General features: G+C 46.6%; 1 protein-coding gene and 1 non-coding gene across 2 annotated transcripts in view; one reads left to right on the forward strand and one right to left on the reverse strand.

Moving 5' to 3' along the window:
- LOC127041850 (uncharacterized) overlaps positions 1–24,773 on the reverse strand; it is a 256,988-nt gene that overhangs the window by 169,267 nt on the left and 62,948 nt on the right. The window lies entirely within an intron of this gene.
- TRNAC-GCA (transfer RNA cysteine (anticodon GCA)) lies at positions 7,083–7,158 on the forward strand. Its single transcript has one exon. It is a non-coding gene; the product is annotated as a tRNA-Cys (tRNA).

Below are 24,773 nucleotides of genomic sequence, written 5' to 3' on the forward strand. Positions count from 1 at the left end.
ACAGGCTGCGAATCTCTGGCACATATTGCACTTACACAGACATCCACAGGTAGAGGCACATCCAGCTGAGTGACATGAATGCTTCTCCCAGCCATTCCTAAAACTAATGATAGAGAGCCTCCCGCCAGTTCCCCCCAGCTCTGCAGCCTTACACCCCTGGATCATACCATCTTGCCTTAATCAGAAGCGTGATCGGTGTGAGTTTATTACGCAGAGTCCACCCCTCCCTCACTGTGAATAGTACATGAACCAGCCTTGTAATGGAGCTGAGATTTCCCAAGCAAATTTTCTCAAGCAAAATACACTAGTTTTAAGTACAGCATCAAACAGAGTTATTAACTACAGAAAGATGGATTTTTAAGGATTATAAGTGGTAGACGTAAAAGATCAAAGTAAGTTACCAAAGAAAAATTCACAATCTAAACTTTACACCTTATTGCACTAGGCAGTAGTTAGATTATGCACACACGAAGGCTTAATACTCGAGCTGAAGCACATGCTGGGCAGGTTTAAGGCTGTGCTCCCTATGGCAGGAGAAAAGAAGACTGGGCCCCTGGAGGGGCAGACTGGGGATTCCTGGATCCCATTTGCTCACAGCCAGTCCCCTGCCCCCACTCCCAAGTCATCCATTGTGCCGCCAGGTCGGCCAGAATGGAGCAGCGGTTTTCACTGCACCAAGTCTACTTATGGCTTACAGGCAACTCCCAGACCCCCCACAGCCCACCATCTCAACCAGAAAGGAGCCCACTCAGCCTCACCATTGCTTCTTTTCCTTCCCCCCAGAACCCCACTTCTCCTGGGTACAAGTAGCCTTCTCTGGGATGCTAAGATGCACGCAACGTGGTCTATCTCCCAGAAGCCAACCGCACCTCCACGGGTTCGGTCCTCAGAAGGGCAGATGGGGGCTTCCTGGATCCCAGTTGCTCACAGCCAGCCCAGCCCCCACCTCTAAAGCTATCAATCACGCCCCCAGGTTGGCCATAAAGGAATGGGAATGGCCATTCTCCACTGGACTCAGCTTTGCTTGTTTTCCTTTCACCCAGAACCATCCTTCTTCTTCTGGGATGCAAGTAGCCATCCCTGGGATGCCAAGAGGCAGGCACAGGGATTCTGTCTCCCAGCAGCCAACTCCACCTCCCCAGGCTGTGGCGGAACAAATGGTGGTGTGCTCCTAACCCCACTTAGCTGCACAGGTTCTGCCCTGCCTTCCTCAGCTCGACTTTCCTCTATTGCCCCATTCCTGTCTTACGTCCTCCTTTGGCAAGTCATGCAAAGGAAGCCAGCAGGAAGTGACAGCCTCTATAGGCCAACCTCCAAGGGCAGAGGAGGCCAAGCCACAAACCTCCAAAAGGTGACATGCCACACTGCTCTAGGTACTCCAGACTGACGCCAGGGTGCTTTCTCCACTGACGACAGCACCCTCTGTCATGCGGGGGTTGGAGTTATGCCAAGGACAGGCCAGTAGCAGAAGGAGGAGTACCTTCCTGGACAGCAGGGGGGATCTGGGAAAAGGAAGCCAACATGTTTCTGCTGGGTTTTGATGCAGGGCCCTTTTGTGTGTTAGGCAAATAAGATAACCGCTACGCTACAGAAGCTCCATCCGCTTGGCTGGTGTTTGCCCTGGCACACAACGATGGGCAAACCTAGAGACAGTGGTGGCAGCCCTCCAATAGGTCAGCTAGCAGAGCAGAGGACTGGAGCTGGGGCTCATAAAGTCATCCTTACGTCGCCCTTATGACTCCAGCTTAAGAAAGAGCTACTTTTCTTCCCCTTGCTGATGAAGAGCAAGAGAAGAATGAAAGATCAGGTGGGCTAACTCAGTGCAGATGCCCATGCTGTCTTTTCCTGAAAGGAGGGACTTGTGGCAGTTAAAGGACCTACTGCACTTTCAGGAACACCCCACCCTGCACGCAGGGGGATAGAAGAGCATTCCAAGGCCTGGGATTGAACCAGGGACCGTCTGTTTAGCACTCACCCAACTGAACTACTTCAGCAGCTGCTAGGTTTCTTTTTATCCTACTGCTTTTCTGTCTGGGATGCATCTGAGGAAGTGGGTATTCACCCACGAGAGCTCATGCTCCAAAACGTCTGTTAGTCTATAAGGTGCCACAGGATTCTTTGCTGCTGTCTGGGATGTTTTTGTCAGCTGTGGCACAGAAAAAGGACATCATTGGGAGTGGCCCATGAAGGCAAGATTTACTTTTCCCTTCCTTGCTCGGCTTTACTCACTTCCTCACCCTATTCCTGACTTAGTTCCTGGGTTTCCTGACGGCGACAGAGGCCCAGTGGTATGAGGAGGAAGTTGGGCAGCTAGACCCTGGTGGCAGAAGTCCTACCGCCACTTGCCACCCCACTGTCTTCTCCCAGCTTCACATATTGGCCAACAGGGACTTGGTGCCCAGCAGTGCAACGGAAGGCAGTGGACAGAGCCACCCTCGCCTTGAAGCTGCAGCTCATTAAACCATATCTTCAATCAGTGCTGGCCAACGAGAGACTGACATCGCTTGCTATTTTAGCACTTGAAAATCCCGTTGGCCTATCTTTGGATCTCCCTAATGCTGCACTTCTGTTCATGAGGGCAAAGGCGAGAAAAGCGACCTTGGAACTAAAGCACTAGGGTTAACATCCTAACATTGTCTCCTCCTGTAACACTATTTAATACTGGCCCACCCTGTGCTGGTGACAGTTCCATTTCTAGATGTTAGTACAGTTCAGTTACTGTCAAAATGAAAAAGTTTCTCTATGCTCAGAGGAAATGAATTTGTTTTATTTGCTTATACATGGCATGAATAAATACAGGTTTACAGATCCTAGCCTGCAATTTGATTATCTGATATGACAGAGAGAATCATGCATCCACATTGTGCATCAAAATCATGAAATGAGCTACAAATGCAATAAAAAATAAACTGTTGAAAAGTGTAACATATTGGGGAGCGAGCACTGAAGACACTTCTTGCCTGGGATGCCACTTGGTGTAGGGGAGGCCCTGTCAGGGAAAACAGGAGTTAGTGTCACATGCCTATTTTCAGGCTGTAATCTGTGGGCATCCTGGTCTGGGGAAGGCATTGCGGTAGCCCAGACTCAGGGCTGTAAGAGGCCCCTGATTGAGGGGGTGGCTGCATGGTGTACAGCGCTCTGATGTCTCAGACAATGTGTCTCTTCCAAAACCTCAGCTCTGCATCCCCAGAAGGCTCCTGCGCTGCCTCTGCTCCTTTCACATTCTATAGCAAGGTGCAGCAGCAAGGGTCAGGGATGAGCCATAGGGCACTAGGTGGGAGGCAGAGGCTTCAGGAGCCCAGAGTGTTTGCCCGTCTGGGGCATTTTGGCTGAGACCTCAGGGACACATTGTGAGGCAGACTCCCAGGCATCTGTATGAAAGGAGCGTAAGGATGTAAGAGCAGCCATACTGGGTCAGACTGGGTCCATCTAGCCCAGTTTCCTGTCTTCCCATAGTGGCCAAAGCCAGGTGCGTCAGAGAGAATGAACAGAAGAGGTAATCATCAAGTGATCCATCCCCTGTCACCTATTCCTAGCTCCTGGCAAAGAGAGACTAGAGACACCATCCCTATCCATCCTGGCTCAGAGCATATCCTCCATGAATTGATTTAGCTCTTTTTTTGAATCCTGTTATGGTCTTGGCCTTTACAACATCCTCTGGCAAGGTGTTCTGCAGGTTGACTGTGCGTTGTGGAAAAAATACTTCCATTTGTTTGTTTTAAATGTGCTACCTATTAATTTCATTTGGTGACCCCCTAGTTCTTGTGTTATAAGAAGGAATAAGTAACACTCCTTATTTACTTTCTCCATATAAGTCATGATTTTCTAGCCCTCTTTCATATCCCCCTCAGTGACTTTTTTTCCAAGCTGAAAAGTCTCAGTCTTATTATTTTCTCCTCATATGGCAGACACTCCATACCCCTTTTCTGAATCTTTTCCAGTTCCAGGACATCTTTTTTTAAGATGAGGCCACCATATCTGCATGTGATATTCAAGATGTGGGCGTACCATGGATTTATGTAGTGGCAATAAGATTTTCTCTCTCATTATCTACCCCTTTCTTAATGATTCCCAATATTCTGTTTGCTTTTTTGACTGCCGCTGCACAGTGAGTGGATGTTTGCAGAGAACTATCCACAGTGACTCCAACATCTCCCACTTGAGTTGCAACAGCTATTGTACGTCCCATCGTTTTCTATGTATCATTGGGATTATGTTTTCCAGTGTGCATCACTTTGCATTGATCAACATTGAATTTCATCTGCCTTTTTGTTTCCCTTTCATCCAGTTTTGTGAAATCTGTTTTGAACTCTTCACAGTCTGCTTTGGTCTTAACTATCCTCAGTAGTTTTGGATCATCTGCAAATTTTATCTCCTCACTGTTTAGCAAATCGTTTATGAATATGTTGACTTGTCCTGGTCCCAGTACAGACACCACCAGTTACCTGTTTCCATCCTGAAAACTGGCCATTTATTCCTACCCTTGGTTTCCTGTCTTTTAACCAGTTATTGATCCACATGAGGACTTTCCGGAAGTGAAAGTAAGCCGGTATGTTCCGGTATGGGGTACCAGCAAGAGCCAGTATGCTGTGCCAGCCTGACCCGGCTTCTCCAGGCTCGTGATTTAAAGGGTCCAGGGCTCCCTGCAGTAGTCGGAGACCCGGGCCCTTTAAATCGCCTCTCGAGCCCCCCACTGCTGGAGCCCCAGGGAGCAAATCACTGCTGTGGAATGCTGCTCTCTCCCGTTCTGCGAACACAGAGCAGAGGTGGCAGAAGCTTCCTTACAGTGGTGGGGGGGAACTGTTGTCCGAACTGTGGCACCCCCATGACACCCCTTCCCTAAGGACCCCCACTCACAGCAACATTCCCCCCGAGACCACACCCACAGAACGCCTCTTCCCCAAGACTGCACCCTTTCCCCCCCTCCATCATTTGTCCTAATGGCCAGTAAAGAGTGGTGGGGCTATGGCCCTCTAACCCCCTGTTCCAGCACCCCTGACACAGAGCTAAGCAGGCAGCAGTGTGTGCATGTGACAGAGAGTGCTGTGCTGAGCTGAGCTGAGCCAGTGAGAGAAGGGGGACTGATGCCAACATACTCACCCTTCCCTAACACACACTATCTTCCCCCCGCACCCCCACACACACTGCAGTTCAAAATCTAGTAGGATGCCCATAGAACAATGGGATAGAGAAACCTGCATCAGGTGATGCTGTACCAGCCTGTGAGGCATTGCAAAGCCTTCCCAAAGCACCCTGTTGCACAGTGGGATAGCTACCCACAGTGCACTGCTCTTTGTGGTGATCCAAGAGATGCTAGCATAAATGTGCTCTAGTGACACAGGGTGGACATGCAACTGCTGTTCAATTAAAACATCTTCACTAAAGCCACATTATCCTTTCATATAGACATAGCCTGAGAGCGAGACAAGACCCAGCTCCACTGAAACTGGAGAGCCACAACTTCCTCCATAGTTGGCAGGATTTGAACCTGCACAGAGAGAACCCAACGGGCTTCTAGCCCATCATCTTAACCACTCAGCCACAACTACTTGTTTGATATGGGGCTCTCACAACACTCTAGTTTTGTTCTCTCTGACTGATCAGTTCCAGTTGTTTCCTCAGATCAGCTTCCACAACACGCACACTGCTGTGCCATTGTGTAAGTGTGTCCATGGCTGAAGAGCAAGAATTTCTGCTCATTTCCCTTTTAGCTGGAGCATGAGGAGAGTGTGTTTGTGGTTAATGATGTTGCTGTAGCCTGTTGTCCATTTCCTGCCTTGATCATTCAGACAGTCCCTTTCCTGTGATATCCCCAGTACATCAGTAATTGCAATAGCAGACAGCAGGTTTTCTGTGGGCACTGAGCTTTGCCAGGTGGTTGGTGACTCCTTTCTTTCCTCACCCTGGAGTAAACTCAGCTTTTTATTCCATCCTTGATGTTTCAAAGAATAACAAGAGATGACCAAAGAAAGAGGTGGACGGGGGGGCTCTCAGGGGAGGGGCAGAGACGTTCGAGAGGTGGGCAGGGCAGGGGAAGGTGCAGAGAGGCATGAGTGGTGAGCAGGGCAGTTCTCAGGGGAGAGGTCAGAGAATTGAGAGAGGTGGACAGGGCGGGTCTCAGGGGAGGGGGCAGAGAGTTACGAGCGGTGGGCAGGGCTGGTCTTAAGGGAAGGGTCAGAGAGGTATGGGCAGCAGGAAGACCTTAGGGTAGGGGGTGGGGAGCCACAAGGAGGCCTTCGGGGAGGAGAGCCAGCAAAAGGTGGACCAGCAGGCCTCAGCCAAAGAGGAAGAGCAGGGGTGGGAAGTGTCCAAATGGGAGTGAGGGCAGAACACAGGTGGGGCCTCAAAGGGAGGAGAATGAGCCAAGGGGGTGGAGTGGGCAGGGCCGCCCAGAGGATTCAGGGGGCCTGAGGCAAAACAATTTTGGGGGCGCCTTTCATAAAAAAATGTTGCAACACTCTAGAATAATATATTCTCATGGGGGCCCTGTAGGGCCTGGGGCAAATTGCCCCACTTGCCCCCCCTCTGGGTGGCCCTGCCCTCAGCCTCTCCTCGTAAGTCCCCTGCCCCCTAATCATTTTTGTTGCCCTCCCCTAGACTCTCTCCAATTTTTTTCTGTAGTGGAGGGGCGAAAACTGGATGCAATGCTCCAGATGTGGCCTCACCAGTGCCGAATAGAGGGGAATAATCACTTCCCTCGATCTGCTGGCAATGCTCCTACTAATCCAGCCCAATACGACCAGTTACCCATATTGAATGCAGACCCAGCAATATTTGATCAATTGGTTAGTGTCCATTCAGGAGGTTATTTCCTACCTATTCATAAAGAATGAAGATGCTCTAAGCAGAGGAGAGAGAGCTGTCCCGTCTGTGTAGTTAATCCATCTTCCTGAGAGGTGATAGCTATGTGACTAGGGGAAGGTATGTGAGTGGGTATGTAAGCTGTGGTGTCTACATGCATCTATAAGTTTAATCAAACCCCATTTTTAAAAGCACTGTGGTCTGGGAACAGAACAGATCTCTGAGGCAGGGCCTGTCCTTCAAAATCTTTAAGATCACTGACTTACCTCCACAGCAGTCATGGGGGTATAGCTCAGTGGTAGAGTGTTTGACTGCAGATCAAGTAAGTGGTCCTTGGTTCAAATCCAAGGGCCCCCTTACAAACCTCTTCCTTCTACAAAAATAATTGCATTTCCATTATGTTTAGGAGTTCCACTAAATAGGGATCCCTGGAACGAATGGAAACACTCAATATTTTCCTGTGCAAATGCATAAAAACCTAGCAAACATGTGCCTCCACTGTAATCAGTTCCAATCCTCTAAAGGATTAGAGAATCCTTATTGAGGTTGAAGCAAAAAAAATCCCGATGTGTAGAAAGAATAGTAAATATGGCCGGCAACCAGCTTGACTTAACAGTGAAATCCATGCTGATCTTAAACACAAAAAAGAAGCTTACAAGAAGTGGAAGATTGGACAGATGACCAGGGAGGAGTGTAAAAATATTGCTTAGGCATGCAGAAGTGAAATCAGGAAGGCTAAATAACACTTGGAGTTGCAACTAGCAAGAGATGTTAAGAGTAACAAGAAGAGTCTCTTTAGGTATGTTAGTAACATGAAGAAAGTCAAGGAAAGTGTGGGCCCCTTACTGAATGAGGGAGGTAACTTAGTGGACAGAGAATGTGGAAAAAGCTAATGTACTCAATGCTTTTTTTGCCTCTGTCTTCACAAACAAGGTCAGCTCCCAGACTGCTGCACTGGGCAGCACAATATGGGGAGAAGGTGACCAGCCCTCTGTGGAGAAAGAAGTGGTTCGAGACTATTTAGAAAAACTGGAGACCAGCACATGTCTATGGAGCTGGATGTGCTGCATCCAAAGGTGCTAAAGGAGTTGGCGGATGTGATTGCAGAGCCATTGGCCATTATCTTTGAAAACTCATGGTGATCGTGGGAGGTCCTGGATGACTGGAAAAAGGCTACTATAGTGCCCATCTTTAAAAAAGGAAGGAGGAGGATCCGGGGAACTACAAGCCAGTCAGCCTCAGCTCAGTCCCTGGAAAAATCATGGAGCAGGTCCTCAAGGAATCAATTCTGAAGCACTTAGAGGAGAGGAAAGTGATCAGGAACAGTCAGCATGGATTCACCAAGGGCAAGTCATGCCTGATTAACCTAATTGCCTTCTATGAGGCGATAACTGGCTCTGTGGATGAAGGGAAAACAGTGGATGTGTTATTCCTTGACTTTAGCAAAGCTTTTGATATAGTCTCCCACAGTATTCTTGCCAGCAAGTTAAAGAAGTATGGACTGGATGAATGGACTGTAAGGTGGATAGAAAGCTGGCTAGATCGTCGGGCTCAACGGGTAGTGATCAATTGATCCATGTCTAGTTGGCAGTCGGTTTCAAGCAGACTGCCCCAAGGGTTGGTCCTGGGGCTGATTTTGTTCAATATGTTCATTAATGATCTAGAGGATGGTGTGGACTGCACCCTCAGCAAGTTTGCCGATGACACTAAACTGGGAGGAGTGGTAGATACACTGGAGGGTAGGGATAGGATACAGAGGGACCTAGACAAATTGGAGGACTGGGGCAAAAGAAACTTGATGAGATTCAACAAGGACAGGTGCGGAATCCTGCACTTAGGACGGAAGAATCCCATGCACTACTAAAGACTAGGGACTGAATGGCTAGGAAGCAGTTCTGCAGAAAAGTACCTAGGGGTTACAGTGGACAGAAAGCTGGCTATGAGTCAACAATGTGTCCTTGTTGCCAAAAAGGCTAACGGCATTTTGGGCTGTATACGTACGGGCATTGCCAGGAGATCGAGGGATGTGATCATTCCCCTCTATTCGACATTGGTGAGGCCTCATCTGGAGTACTGTGTCCAGTTTTGGGCCCCACACTCCAAGAAGGATGTGGAAAAATTGGAAAGAGTCCAGCAGAGGGCAACAAAAATGATTAGGGGCCTGGAGCACATGACTTATGAGGAAAGGCTGAGGGAACTGGGCTTGTTTAGTCTGCAGAAGAGAAGACTAAGGGGGGATTTGATAGCTGCTTTCAAGAACCTGAAAGGGGGGTTCCAAAGAGGATGGAGCTAGACTGTTCTCTGTGGTACCTGATGAGAGAACAAGGAGTAATGGTCTCAAGTTGCAAAGGGGAAGGTTTAGGTTGAATATTAGGAAAAAACTTTTTCACTAGGAGGGTGGTGAAGCACTGGAATGGGTTACCTAGGGAGGTGGTGGAATCTCCTTCCTTAGAGGTTTTTAAGGTCAGGCTTGACAAAGCCCTGGCTGGTATGATTTAGTTTGGGATTGGTCCTGCTTTGAGCTGTGGATTGGACTAGATACCTCCTGAGGTCCCTTCCAACCCTGATATTCTATGATTATATGATTAGATGCTCTAATGGGCTCTTCTGGCCATAAAGTCGACTAATTTCTGAAAAACTGAGAGTGTAGCATTGGGAGCAGCGTCTGATGTTTTCCTGTCTAGCCGGCTTGCTTCCTAGAACAAACACTGCTTGAGTGGGGTGATCCACAGGGAGTAGCTCAAACCTGCAAAGGGCCTGGCCAGGGGCAGGACATTAGCACAGCAAGGGAGGGGTGTGGCGGTGACCTCACAAAGGCCTTTTGCAGGACCTCAGACTGTTGGTCAAAGGTGGTGGGGAGGTGGTGACCTCACAGAGAGATGCTGACATCAGCCAGGCAGGACAGGGGCGAGGGGCCAGGGAAACCTCAGAGACCCCTGTGGCTTTGCTTCAGCAAGTCTCCTTCTCCGGGTCTCTCTTTGAGGACTGAGAAAGTATTCGGGTTCACGGACGTGAGCGCCAGGAGGAACCTCTTTCGGGTTTTCTCTTTCCCTTTTAGTGATTTTACTAGAAAACAGCCATCCCTGTTTAGAAGGTAAGAGCCTCCTGGAGGTTTGAAACCTGTTCAGTCTGATCCATCTGATGACAGTTGAATTCTAGGCATGGAAAACACGACCTTAAAGAGGCTGAATTTTATTCTGCACCTGGGATTTTGTCTCTTGGAATCACTGGGGACATTAGGGTTTGTCCTTTTTGTTTCACCTTTTCCTCCCTCCCTCCCTCCTTTCTCTTTGTCTCTTGTTTCTTTTGTCCTTTCTCCTGTTCCCCTCCCAACACCAGGAGAGTGGTGTGTGTGTGTGTGTGTGTGTGTGTGTGTGTGTGTGTGTGTGTGTGTGTGTTTGTTTTAGGGGAGTGCTCTGCAGCTCCCACTGTGGGAGATCCACCCAAAAATGTGGGGCTAAACTAGTGCTCAGGCAGTGATCCCCATCAGTGACCTGGGCCATTCTTTGGGCTCTCTAGTGAGAACCCTCAGCCTCCCATCCTGAGTCTCTACCCTGATTGGCTGAGCAGGGGATTATTGACAGAGAGGAGACTCAAGTCCTTGTTGTTCTCTTTTAAGACCAAGGAAATAAGTCAGAACCAGTTCCATGTTTGATGAATTTTGCTGCTTCTCTACATTAATGGTCTCTGAGCAGTTCATGATTCTCTCTAACATTGCAGTTCTTCTCTAATGCTTGCTGAATAATTACTGTGCACTGTTGTCGGTCTGGAGCTCCCCTGAGAGCACTTTATTCAGGTCATTTGGTGTCTGAAATTCAAGATCCGAGGGTTAGTTTGAAAATCAGGGCTCTTGGGTCCTATTCCCAACCCTGCCACTGACTGGCTGTGTGACCTAAGACAAGTCAATTCTCCTTTCTCATACGTAGCTTCTCCCTCTTTCAAGTAGGGATAATAATGATCTTCTCCTACCTAGCTCAACACACTCACTCTTCCCCAACACACACAATGTCTCTCTCCCCACACAAACAGTCTCTACCACGCACACAGCAGTTGAAAAGCAGCTGGTAATCTAGTAAGATGCCCATGGGATGGTGGGATAGAGAAACCTGCATCATGTGATGCTGTTCCAGCCCGTGAGGCATTGCAAACCCTTCCCAAAACACCTTGCAGCCAGTTGCACAGTGGGATAGTTACCCACAGTGCACTGCTCTCTGTTGCCATCCAAGAACTGCTAGCATGGGTGTGCTCTGGTGACACAAGGGGCATAGGGAGGACATTCAATAGCTGTTTAGTTAAAACACTTAAACTAAAGTAGCAATGCCAGGGGGTTGGTGGCTCCTTTCTTTCCTCTCCCTGGAGTAAACTCAGCTTTTTATTTCATTCTTGATGTTTCATGGAATAACAGACGACCGAAGAAAGACGTGGACAGGGTGGGTCTCAGGAGAGGGGCAGAGAGGTTTAAGCGGTGGGCAGAGCAGGTCTCGGAGGTGGGGGCAGTGGGCAGGACAGGTCTCAAGGGAGAGGCAGAAAGGAGAGAGAAGTGGGCAGTGTGGGTCTCCAGGGAGGGGCAGAGAGGTGCAAGTGGTGGGCAGGGCAGGTCTCAAGGGAGAGGCAGAGAGGTGTGGGTGGTGGGCAGGGTGGGTTGCAGGGATGGATCAGAGAGGTCACAGTGGCGGCTGGTGGGCAGACCTTGTGGTAGGGGGTGGAGAGGCACAAGCAGAGGGCAGGAAGGCCTTGGGGGAGGAGAAGAGAGAGTGAAAGGTGGAACAGCAGTCCTCAGCCAAAAGGAAGAGTGGGGGTGGGAAGTGGCCAAACAGGAGCAAGGAAGGAGCACAGGTGGGGTCTGAGAGAGAGAAGGAGTGGGGGGCAGTGCCATGGTCTGGGCACCAATGGGCCCCCCACTTCTAGGGAGCTTCCAGCACTCACACCTAGCCTCTCCAAATGCAAGAGCCATGGGCCACCTATTCTCTTCATCTTCACTAACCAAGCCCCTCCCCAAGCTATGTTGATAGGAGAAGCCCTCCTGTTGACACAGCGCTATCTGCACTGGGATTAGGTTGATATAACTGCATTGCTTAGGGAGGTAAATTTTTTACACCCCTGAGTAATGTAGTTACACTGATTTAATTTTGTAGTGTAGACGTGTCCAAAGAACCTTGGGAGTAAAACTTCACCTGCTCCTCTGCTTTACTGAATCCAAACACCAGCAAAGCTTGTCAGGCCCAGATGGAGGTTGGCAGAGAGTCAGGTGTGTGCAGACTTGAGCCCTTCAGCAACTGTAGGCACCATGGCTTAGCTGGCTAAAACCACTTTTTGTATACAGAAGATCCCGGGTTCAAGTTCCAGTGGTACCTTACTGAGTTGCTTTTGGGGCACCTAGTGTTGGCTACTGTCAGAAGACAAGATTCAAAGTAAGATGGACCTTTGGTCTAGCCTAGTATGGTTTTTCTTATGGTTTAAATTACACTCACAGGCACTGAGGATAGAGTTACTGAAAGTTTGGGAGTTAGGAGCTGATAGGTTAGTGGTGCAGTCCCCTCACAGACCATCCCCTCCGTCTGGGACAGGGGCAGATCTGAGCTCTCACACCAAATGCTCATTGTGGCTGCCAGAATCTGTGGGCAGCTCATTTAGTTCATGCCGAGGTTTGAGTCCTGTTTTGTGCACTGTATCTGAGAATGAAATTCCTAAACTGCCCTTTGAAATAACAAAAGCAGCAGGACGTGTTTTTGTCCCTGCCCCAAAGCAGACAGACCAATGGAAAAATGCCATGAGTCCAGGGTAATACTCCACTGCGGTTTTACCATTTCCACTTGCTAAACTCCCTCCCCACCGTCTGGGCTCCTAGAGCAGGGTACTGAGCCTGAGCCAAGACACGGACACTGTAACTTTACAGCCCAAGCCCCATGACCCTGATTAATCCGAAATGGGCCAGTCGTGGGTGTTTCATTGCACTGGAGACATAGCCTAATGTTATGTCTACACTGTGATTAAAACACCCAGGGCACCTGTCTTAAAGCCCGGCCTGCTGACTCAGGCTTATGAGGCTTGGGCTGCAAGACTACAAAAGTCCAGAGCAGACATATGGGCTTGAGCCCAACCTCTGAGGCCCCACGATGGGTGAGGGTTTCCAAACCCAGGCTTCAGTGTGAACACAAATATCTGCACCACAGTTTTTAGCCCAACCTGATGTGTTGTAATTGATTTAAAATCTAGATCCAGTTACCACATTTGCAGATGGAGAAATGTCAGCGAGTTGAGTGGAAGGGCATTGCAAGCTCAGCTAATTATGCAACATGGCTTATGGCCCATCTAACAAGCTCCTTAAACAATAGCTCCCAATTTTCATTCACATTTTTCTGTTTAGTGTTTTTCTTCACAATGCTTTCACTAATCATTTTGGTCAGCTTTGGAAAGTTAGCCCTTTCAGTGCATCAAATACAAATATTGCTGGTGGGGACTGCCCTCTGTTGGTCATAAGAACAGCCATACTGGATCAGACCAATGGTCCAGCCAGCCCAGAATCCTATCCTCCGACAGTGGCCAAGACCAGGTGCCCGCGAGGGAATCGACAGAACAGGGAATCATCAAGGAATCCTTCCCCTGTTGCCCATTCCCAGCTTCTAGCAAAAAGGCTAGGGACACTTCAAGAGCATGGTTTTGTATCCCTGCCCTTCCTGGCTAATAGCCAATAATAGACCTGTCCTCCATCAACTTATCTAGTTCTTTGGTGGAACCTGTTATAGTCTTGGCCCTCACAACATCCTCTGGCAAAGTTTCCCCAGGTTGACTGTGTGTTGGGTGAAGAAATACTTCCTTTGGTTTGTTTTAAACCTGCTGCCTATTCATTTCATCGGGTGACCCCTAGTTCTTGTGTTATAAGGAGTAAATAGCACTTCCTTACAGATCCAGAATAACACGGTTACTCCTCTGATACTTCCTTATTTACTTTATCCAAACCCGTCATCATTTTATAGACCTCTATCCTAGCCCGCCCTTAGTCATCTCTTTTCCAAGCTGAAAACTCCCCTCAGTCTTATTAATCTCACCTCACATGGAAGCTGTTCAAGACCCCTAATCATTTTGATTGCCCTTTTCTGTTCCTTTCTCAATTCCGATATATCTTTTTGAGATGGGGGACCAGCTCCAGTATTCAAAATGCGGGCATACCATAGATTTATAGACAGGCAATATTATATTTCTGTCTTGCTAGCCATTCCTTTCCTAATGACTTCCCAACATTTTGTTCGCTTTTTTGACTGCCGATACCCATTGAATAGATGTATCCACAGAGTAGTATCCAGAGTGACTCCAAGATCTCTTTCTTAAGTTGTAAGAGCTAATTTAGACCCCGTCAGTTTAGATGTAGAATTGGGATCATGTTTTCCCATGTGCATCACTTTGCATTGATCCACATTGAATTTCATCTGCCTTTTTGCTGCCCAGTCACTCACTTTGGTGAGATCTCTTTGTCACACTTTGCACTCTCTTTTGGACGTAACTAACTTGAGTTGGTTTCTATCATCTGCAAATGTTGCCACCTCACTGTTTACCCCTTTTCCCAGCTCACTTAGGAGTATGTTGAACAGTGCTGGACCCTGTACAGACCCCAGGAGGACACCACTATTTACCTCTTTCCATTCTGAAAATCAGACCCTTTCTTTCTTGCCTTTGAACCATACCTATCCCAGAGAGGACCTTCCATCTTGTCCCATTTTGCTTCAAAGCCTTTGGGGAGAGACCTTGTGAAAGGTTTTCTGAAAATCTAAGTATACTATATCCATGGGATCACCTTTATCCACATGCTTGTTGGCTCCCTCAAAGAATTAGAGTAGATTCATGAGGCACAATTTTCCTTTACAAAAACCATGTTCATTCTTCCCCAATGTAAGCGGGGGCAGACTCACCTGGCGGCGCCTCCTGCTGGTCGTCTTGGGAATTAGCTCTCCAGCCATCAGAGCACCCTCTGCAGGCCGGTGATCTGCCTTACCGCAGCTGGCCCCCTGTCCCTCAAAGGACCCCAGTGTCCCTTTTACCCTGGCAGTACCCCCTGGAAGTACCCCCACAGTTCTGGGTCTCCCCCTCCAGGGGGAACCCCCACCCACTCTCCCCACTTCACCTCAGTCTTGGCTACTGCCAAGTTTCCATCTAGCCCCCATTCACTGGGGCAGACTGCAGTATGAGCCACTCATCACAGGCAAAGGGGTTTGGACCTGCCACCTCTGCTTCTCCATGGGCTGCCCCATTGCAACCCTGCAGCTATTCAACCTATAGTCAGGCCTGCAGCCTGGGGCTTTCCAGGCCAGATCTCTCAGCTCCTCTGGTCCTTCCCCAGCCCTGCTCCCAATCTAGGTGTCTTGCTTAGGTCCCTGCAGCCAGGCCTTTCTCATGCTACAAGCAGAGGGAGACTGACTGAGCTTCTGGCTCACAGCCTCTTATATGGGCCAGCTAGGCTGACTGGGGCATGGCCACAGCTGAGCCTACCTTCCCCAATCAGCCCAGGCTTCTTGCCCCAGCCCCAGCCCTCTCCTGGGCTGTTTCAAGCCCCGCAGGGCAGGAGCAGATAACCACCCCACTGCACCCAACAAAGTACCAGAGTCGGAGACCTCCTGGACTACTACCGGGGAGACTGGCTGGATCCCCTGATGCTTGCTCGGCGTATGGGGCTCTCCAGACCTTTTACTCCCCGGCACGTGCTACAGGAGGTGGAGGCTGCTTTGCCGCCCGCTGCTCGGGCCTACCTCGACCGGGTCCTACGAGAGGGCACGCCCCACCCACCCCCCACCCCGAGCCCTCCGGACCTTTTCATCTGGCCCTTGCCCCATGGACCCGACCGGCCCCCCCTCCCATTCTCTGCAAGCCGGCTGCACAATCTGCAGCCGGTCCACTTCCTAACCACGCCAAGGAAGCATCTCTACACGCTTGTGCTACACACCCTTTACTTCCTCACCCTCGTGTCCTGCCCCGACACAAAGTGGCGGGACCTCCTGCCACCTCTGGAGGGTGAGGACCCCGATGGGCCAGCCTCTACTCTACTCTGGTCCCGAGGCCTGCTGGGGATATCAGTTGGTTTCTCCATGGCTCCGTGAGCACGGGCGTGTATTTGGCATGGTTTACCACTGTCCCAGACACCTGCCCCTGCTGTGGCGTGAGGGAGACCCTGGCGCACGTTTACTTAGAGTGTGCCAGGTTGCAGCCCCTATACTGGCTCCTCACCAATATCCTGTTGCATTTCTGGCTGCACTTTTCCCCTCACCTCCTTCTCTATGCACTTCCTATCCGTGGCCCCACAAAGTCGCCAGACCTCCTAGTCAACCTCCTCCTTGCCTTGGCTAAAATGGCCATCTACGCAACCAGGGAGAGGGGGTTGGCCGATAGAGACTCCGGTGACTGTGGGGCTTGTTTCTGATTCTTGGTCCGTTCACATATCTGGGCGGAGTTCCTCTGGGTGGCGTCCACTGGCTCTCTTGACGCCTTCGAGGAGCAGTGGGTGCTGTCCGGGGTTCTCTGCTCGGTGTCCCTGTCAGGCTCCCTTCTTATGACCCTTTGACACTGCACTCCTGTCCCTGTTCTTTTATTAGTTGTCCCCTGAAATCAGTGGGGTTCTGAGGTCCTGTAGATCCTCCCCTTAGGCGGTGTCAAAGTTAGAATCAGGACTCACAATTTGTCAGACCACTCTGTTTTATTAGCACAGCGCTCTGCCAATAACATTCAGAATATGTGAGCGGCCATGCAAGGCCAAAACAGTCTTATTTATACATATAAAAGAGCGGGAATCAGACAAAGGAACAAAGAAAGCAAAACTGTAAAATTCACCTGGGGCACAGCATGCATATCCTACTTCCTTACTAACTCTTTATGGATCTGAGGCTAATACTTCACCAATTGCCCTTAAATGGTGCAATTGTTCTATGTGAATGTCTGTATTCCTGACACCTGGATTGCAGCATTCCAACAGTTTTTCTTAAAGGTACAGACAGCATTTCTTTAATCCTTTCTATTTTCACAATATAATTCATTCTACTTTCACAATCCCTCCTTTTGGTCAAGCGCACGCCATGACCAACAATTACTGGGTTCCACAAATTAACCATTTCTTATCTTTTTGTTCATCAGTGATATTCAAAATCATCATATTAGCACTCTGTTTTGGGGCAGCCATCTGGGTGACACAATTCTGGATACAACAGATTAACTGAAAGCATACAAAAATCACTAAGATTTCAAACAGGATAGTTAGGGCTCCCTGAAACAACCAGTTAGAGAGGGCCCAATTTGTAATGCATATGGGAAAACAGAATCCTATAGTCCCAGGGGGTCATTTCTTTCTGCTATTTAAAAATAGTGACTAGCAGGATGAAATCAAATTATACTTTAATTCTTATGGGATATTATAAAATCCTGCTCCTACATATCCCCCTTTTGACACTAAGATTATTAATCGCCAGTGTCACTTCTTATTTAGTCCACGTAATAGAAAATACTGGGAGGTGATTTGGGCCTGTGGCTTTAGCTTTACATACATTTGTTTTATCCACCAGCACATTTTAAACATTTCAATTAAACACATACAATGTAAAACCAAAAACAATTAGGGTAGTAATATTAGTATGCCAGTAGTTGTGGGAGACCATCCAGAAAATGTTATACCAATGGTAAGCTGTTATGCTTTTATGCAGTGGCAATTTTTAACATGTCCCCATTTGCGTGTATAATATGAACAGTTCAGTTTTCCACATTTTTGTTTTTATTATTTTTTTTTTTTTAGGAGCCATGTTACCTTTTTACCTTTTAACAGATGATTGGTAACTGTTTGCCATTTAATGCCAAGGTTGATAGAGAACTCAGCTAAATCAGTGCTTACAGTAAGCGGAGACTCTTTTGTTGTTGTTGTTGTGGCAAATAGTAAATGTGATTATTGGTAAACACAGTACTTACATTACATTTACATTTGTCTTCTGGTGGGTTGCTAGCACTTTTTAAACACTTTTCCCCAAGAATTAACACATACACATAGTCCATTATACAATACTTTGGATTATCTGAAAGACAAAAAGAACAGTTTTCTACCCCTTTTGGGGTGGCATTGATTATTGCTTAAAGATTTCATTCTTTTACAAATACCCTTCCTGACTGCAGGCAAAACAGAGGAATTACCCCCATATTTTCCTGTGGTTTTTTTTTTTGTTTTTTTTTTTGTTTTTTTTTTTAAGGCAGGCCAGGTTTTAATGGCTTCTACATTTTAAGGGTTATGCAAAAATTATTTCACTGTTTAGTTATTAAATTCATGAGGTGGTGTACCTCAAGTTTTGCCTCTTATATAGCAGACCAAGTTTGTAATGTTTTCCCTGCTGTGTTAAGCTTTAAGTTTATTCACAGGTAATAGCTGAGAAGCATCATTACCATATTACTTTAAAGGATTTTTCCAAAAATCATACACACTACAAGTTGTTACAGGGGTACTCACTAACATTAAAGTTATTTTAATGTTTAATATTAACAGTAACATTAGCATCAAATTAATTAAAGGTATCTTGTTATACCATGCCTTTTATGTAGGCAGTTTGTTTGCTGACCAGGTATGTTCTTTATTTGCAGCTTCATTTGTGCTGGCAGTTTTCACCTTTCTTTATCAGTTAGGTAATTTGCATCAACACAGGCTAGGCTTTTGGATTCAAAGCCATCAGCAGAGCTCAGAGACTCTGTTTTAACACACAGGGATCTGAAAAAGAAAACACAGCCTATTGCGGCTCTTTTTGGAGCCCTAATAGGATTTTAATTCAGCAGCATGTTTCATTTGCATTTTTTTTACATCCCTTTCTACAATATACGCTGCACATGTCCTACGGAAAATGCACATTCTTTCTATACTATAACTTTTCAAAAACATTAGCCATATTAATTTTTACATAAGGTATAACTTTGTTTTGTTTTTACAGAGTTTTCATGTACTTTTATTAAAGTGACAGTCTGATTACACATAGTCATTTTAAGGCTCAGTGTTTTTAACATTGCTTCTTTTTGTTTTGTGCACCTCACCTCTGCTGTTGCTTCAGAGGGTCACTGTTAACTTCTTATTCTGTCATTACAGCTCTTATCTGCTATTGTTACAAAAAAAACAAACCAACCAAACAAAAAGACTCCAGAATCTCTACCTATTCTCGTGATTCTGACTGCCCTATTGCAGCCATGACTTGGTCTTTATTTAAAAACATTTTAATTTTTGTAAAGAATCAAGTTACCCCTTAAGGGTTAAATGCTAAATCCCAAAGCCAAACAACACTAATTACCTGTGTCTTGCAAAAAGGTCTGTCAGTTTTGCAACTTTGAATCAAAGAGTCAAATGAATTTTTAGTGGCATTAAAAACAAAAACAAAATCAATTTATCTTACACCTACAAAACAGTAGTTTTACAAACCAGATGTGTTGGTTTAGATTCTTAGAACTTTACATACACAGACAAATAGATACATACACATTTTCTTTTCCTTAACATTTTTTTTTACACTGCTTTGTTTTTGCATAGCTGTATATATATAAGGATTATTTACAGGCACTCTTCTGGAAAAGGGCCCATTTTCCCTTCAGAATGTCTGCAAAGAAACCAAGAATTCTCTCTCTTTAACATGGTCCTTTTTAACATTTTCCACAAAGTTTAACTGCTTAATTCTCTCCAGCCTCTATAGTTAACTTTTCACTCTCTTTTCTTAAATCACTTGTTTATGTTCCAAAATGACACCTTTATCACCTTAGATTTCACCCTTTTAAGTATTGTTCCAGGGGTTCATGCCTGCACTTACTACTTTTTTTTACTCCTGACACTATTCCCTTAGGGCTTTCAACCTGTTTCTTTTCTGTTGCTTGCCTGCTTGTCTGGGCCCGATCCTGCTTTTTTTCAATGAACCGTTTGTGAATGATATTGTGGTCATTTCACAATTTTGAAAGAAATGTTCAAGGAAAGGGACCAGGAAGGGTGGGGGCTAGTTGAGGAGCTCCCCCCGCCCCGAGTCTTGCTGAATTGGTAGTGGGACACTATAAAGAATCAGTTTCTGAGGCAGATAACAAAGAGGAACAGAACAAGGGACTTTTTGTCCTTTTTACAATGAGATGGGAGTATGAAGGGGTTTGGATCGATCCGGGGTTTGGAGAACGGGGTAAAGGGGAGCGCTCGGTCTAGTGGTGGGAGAGGAGGCTTTTAATAAAGCTTTTAACTTATTATTTGAATAAGTGAGAGAGGCCAGTTTTGATTTTGTCCACCTATGATTTGCCTCTTCCCACCACTGCATGAAACAATTAACCTCTCCTTTAGCCAATTTAGTTTTAGGTTGGCCGAGTTTGTCCTTTAAGACGTCCACTCAGTCTTTGTTCCAAGATTTTAACAGTGGCCACTGAGTTTTGGGATCCCCCTGAGTTAGCCTAGACCATTTTCCCAGAAATTTACAGGAGTCTTGACCCTTTTTACAGGAGTCTGGACCCATCCTAAATACATAAAATGAGCCGGCGTTCATTTAGGGAACTGTCCCGACTTAGACGTCTGGTTACCAGTACAGGAGGACTTTCACACACCAATCACACAAGAAGGAAATTCAGGTTCGTCAGAGCGATGCCTGCTGCAACACATAAAAGGAGCCCACAGGCTACTGCCTCAATTGCCCTTGCTTTCACACTAAGGGTTTTACCCAAGGTGTGGTGCGGCTGCAATTGTGCAGATTTCACTCACTCAGACCGCGGGGACAGGAACCCCTTGGTCGGCCGATCCCCAGACAGAGACGGCACCCAGACTCAAACACTCCACAAGAGGACAGATAGACACAGAGACAGGACAGTCCTCAGTCCGGACAAAACACAGAAATAATTACCTGACCAGATTCCTGATGTCAGATCCCGGGATCCCTACCAGAACAGAGTGGGAACCAACAGGTTCGATGGCGTAGACCTCACTGTGGCTGTGCGCCTTTCCGCTCTAGTGGGGGACCGCTTGGGCCAAATGCCCAGGTGCCGGCTGCCACGGTCATCCCACAAAAACAGTCAGGAATCACACAGCCCCAGTGAAGACGTTTGCCATCTCGGTGGAACCTCCAAATTGTCAAAGTTAGAATCAGGACTCACAATTTGTCAGACCACTCTGTTTTATTAGCACAGCGCTCTGCCAATAACATTCAGAATATGTGAGCGGCCATGCAAGGCCAAAACAGTCTTATTTATACATATAAAAGAGCGGGAATCAGACAAAGGAACAAAGAAAGCAAAACTGTAAAATTCACCTGGGGCACAGCATGCATATCCTACTTCCTTACTAACTCTTTATGGATCTGAGGCTAATACTTCACCAATTGCCCTTAAATGGTGCAATTGTTCTATGTGAATGTCTGTATTCCTGACACCTGGATTGCAGCATTCCAACAGTTTTTCTTAAAGGTACAGACAGCATTTCTTTAATCCTTTCTATTTTCACAATATAATTCATTCTACTTTCACAGCGGGGGGTGGGATCCTTTAGCATTGGGTAGGCTTCTGCCCACCCAGTTTCCAGAAACCCAATAGATACACCCAGCAAAGTCTGTTTACCTATGTGTCTAATAATTGGGCTCTACAATTTCACCCAATTTGCCCGGTACTGAAGTTAGCCTTAGTGGCTTGTAATTGCCAGCTGCGTCTCTGGAGCCTTTTTTATACACTGCTCCAGCCAGGGACTAAAGGCAGCCCCAGACTTTCCCTTTCTCCCTTCTGGGAAATCAAGTTCAAGTTCTACAAGGAGCTAAAGAAGCCTCAACTCTGCATCTGAATTAATATCACATTTCCCACTACCTGACAGAAACAAATGTTATTTCAATCTCAGGTGAGTCCACTTCAGTCATTCCTCAGCCCGATTCCTTCACCCTCCTGCCTTAGCTTAGGGCATTGTGCCTTCCTGTGGGTGTTTCATTTCCCTCTTCAGTTTCACACAGAGACACAATTTCCTTTGCCGTTCAATGAACAGCAAAACCTTTCTGTGTCTCTAGTCTGAGCCAGGGCATTCAATTCCATTGAAACCTTCTCTCCTGCAATGGCAACAGTCAGAAAGAGGGGACATGGCCACCTTCAGCCCTGAGAGTGAGATATTCACTCTCCTCTTTCTTCAAGCTGCTGCTTTATTCCATAAAACATGTACCATGGAATAAAAAGCTGAGTTTACTCCAGGGTGAGGAAAGAAAGGAGCCACCAACTCCCTGAGAAATTTCTGTGCCCCAGAGAGAACCTGCCTCTTCTATTGGAATCACTGATATGCTTCAGCTACAATAAGGAAAGTATCTGCTCTCATGGGGATATAGCTCAGTGGTACAGTGTTTGACTGCAGATCAAGTGGTCCCTATTTCAAATCCAAGTGTCCTCTAATACGCCTCTTATTTTTTTATTTTTATTTTTGAAAAAAGGGAAGACATTTTCATTTCCGTTCTCCATTATGTTCAGGAACTCCACTATACGGGTATGCTTGAAATGAATGTAAACACTCAACATTTCACTGTCCAAATGCATAAAAACCTAGCAAACCTGTCCATCAGCTGAAATCAGTTCCAATCCTCTATGTGTCTAGTTTATGTTTTCATCCATTAAACAAAGGGATCATATGCATGTACATTTGCAGATCCCTCTTCTTCAGGGCTGTGCTGTGCAGAAGAACAAGAACCACATCCAGTTGGGGTTCAGGAGTCTGACGAGCAAAGGCAACTTGGTGCAGGCTAAAGTCACCAGCATTTTGGATCCTTCACATTCAGCCAGCAGCTGGGCCCCCAGGACAAGGCATGGGAAGAAGACAGTGGCTGTGAGCAGGAAAATAGCCACCAAGAAGCTGGCTAAAGCTGTCAAGATCCTCAGAAAGGTCACCATGCCCATGTCTAGAATGTACTGACTGCAATGGGGACCAAAAAGGCAGAGAAAAGCCCTCAAAAGTTCTAAGCTGTCAAACCCCAGCTAATCCTACCTAAAATCAAGACAGGATAAGGCTAATGTCATCTCCAAAGCCAGGGCTAAGAAGGTAACACTGAGAAAGAAGTGAAGAGATATCCATTGGGATGACTTCTGCTCCCCTAATGGCTCTTTTATGAATCACCATGGACCAACCAGAGAGATCAAAGTCCTGCAGGACAAACAGCCTCATGGACAGTATAATAAATTGGTGGCAGTGAGGGGAAGTGTTTCTCTTCCAGAAGGGAAGTGCTGTGTTTTGTGTAACACCTGCCAGGTGAGTGATGCACTGACAGGGCAGCTGTCCATAGCTCCCACAGGAGCTCATTCTCTTCAATCTGCTTCTGCTGTTATTTCAGAGCCAGCACTAGTGGGAGTGTGTCCCTGTCACTTCACCAGCTGTAGAACAGGCTCTGTCAGCACACCAGCTCTGATTAATCCCACTTTTTAATGTATTCCTAGTGTGATACTTTCCCACTTCTCTGCCTCATTCTAACATTCCAGTCAGAGACTGACTATGGGGAGGAATGGACTAATTTGTGTGACTTTCGGTAAGTTTCCATAGTATGTGACTGAAACCTCTGCTGGAGGTGGGCAGGAGCCTGTTACACATAAAATCGCTAAGTTTTAGCAAACTACCTGCTACACATTCAAACCTTCCTATACACAAACAATAGAAATTGGGGCTCTAAGAAATGGCAACTTTCCTTTAACACAGATCATTGTTTTCTGTACTTCCAAAGGCATTGAAATAGAAGCACATTACATTTCAAGAGCTGCTATTTCATGATCTGCAGCAGAGCCTCTGTCAATTTACCACCCACAGAGCTGATTGTTTCTAACTGCAGGGTTAGCCAGACCATTCAGTAACATTATCGCTCTGTTTACAAAGCCTTTGGTTAGTGACGAATCATGAGACTTATCCCTTCCTGCTGTAATTCCACTGACTCCAGTGTTCTCTTTCCCCATTTCTGGTTCCAAGAAAACAAACAAACTAAAACAAGCTTCAGAACTAACATGCTGTAGGAAAGTGGAAATGTTGATAGCTCAAATAATTCAGTTTCTTCTGTGTCTTGTGTGTGTCTATCTGCTTTGTGTGTGTGACCGGTGGGGCTTTTTGTTTGCTCCTGGCAGATTCAATCATGTCAGATTTGTCTGTGGGGAAGGGCCAGAGAAAACAGACACCCGGGCCTTCCAGATTGGGGTTAGGTAAAGGAATAACAACCCTGTCCCATAAAAAACAAAAAATGTTACAGAAACAGTGGTAGGAACAGTGCTAGAGAAAGTGGTAAATAATCACAATGCCCAGGCTTGAAGTAATCGGAAATACAGAATTCAAAAAGCAAAGCTCAGGGAATATTTGGAGTTTATTCTCTGAGCTTAGCCGTGTGCTATAGCACAGGGAGCACTTTGGACGTCTCCCATCCCACAACTGGGGAAAGGAAAAGGATTCTTAGGTTCTAGCAGGGATTGAAGGAGGATAGTGATGGGGAATAAGGGACTCCGTCTGACTTACCCTGACTACGTCTGTTGTTACAATGGGTTAAATGACATTTTTTCCCTATCCCTGCCCTGTTCCTCCTCTTTGGTATAGTTCAATATATTTTAAGTGCGGAAAATGATAATAAAAATGTCTGCTCTCCAGCACAACCTGAAGCAATATCAGAGCAACTGGGAATGAAACAATTTGTTCCCCATGGGAGAACTCAGTGACTAACAATCACTTTGAAATGGGGGAACAGGATAACCGTGATGCTCAGGGTTTGTTTAGACTAGGAAAAGTGATGGAGTTTAGGTCAGGTCAAGGGGAAAGCTAATGCCAACCACTGCACCTGGGCTGCATCTACACTACAACTTTTTACATTAAGATCACTAACTTGAGCAGCCAACAACATATACAGTCCTAGTGGATGGAAAGCACAGGTAGTTTTTGCCTCAGTGTAACTTGTCGGTGTCTGCGACACGTAAAGTTCGAGTGATTTTTTAATGGGGGAGGAACAACAAGACACAATAAAATAGGATTTTAA

The sequence above is a fragment of the Gopherus flavomarginatus genome (assembly GCF_025201925.1).
Source record: "Gopherus flavomarginatus isolate rGopFla2 chromosome 13 unlocalized genomic scaffold, rGopFla2.mat.asm SUPER_13_unloc_5, whole genome shotgun sequence".
NCBI classification, from domain to species: Eukaryota; Metazoa; Chordata; order Testudines; family Testudinidae; genus Gopherus; species Gopherus flavomarginatus.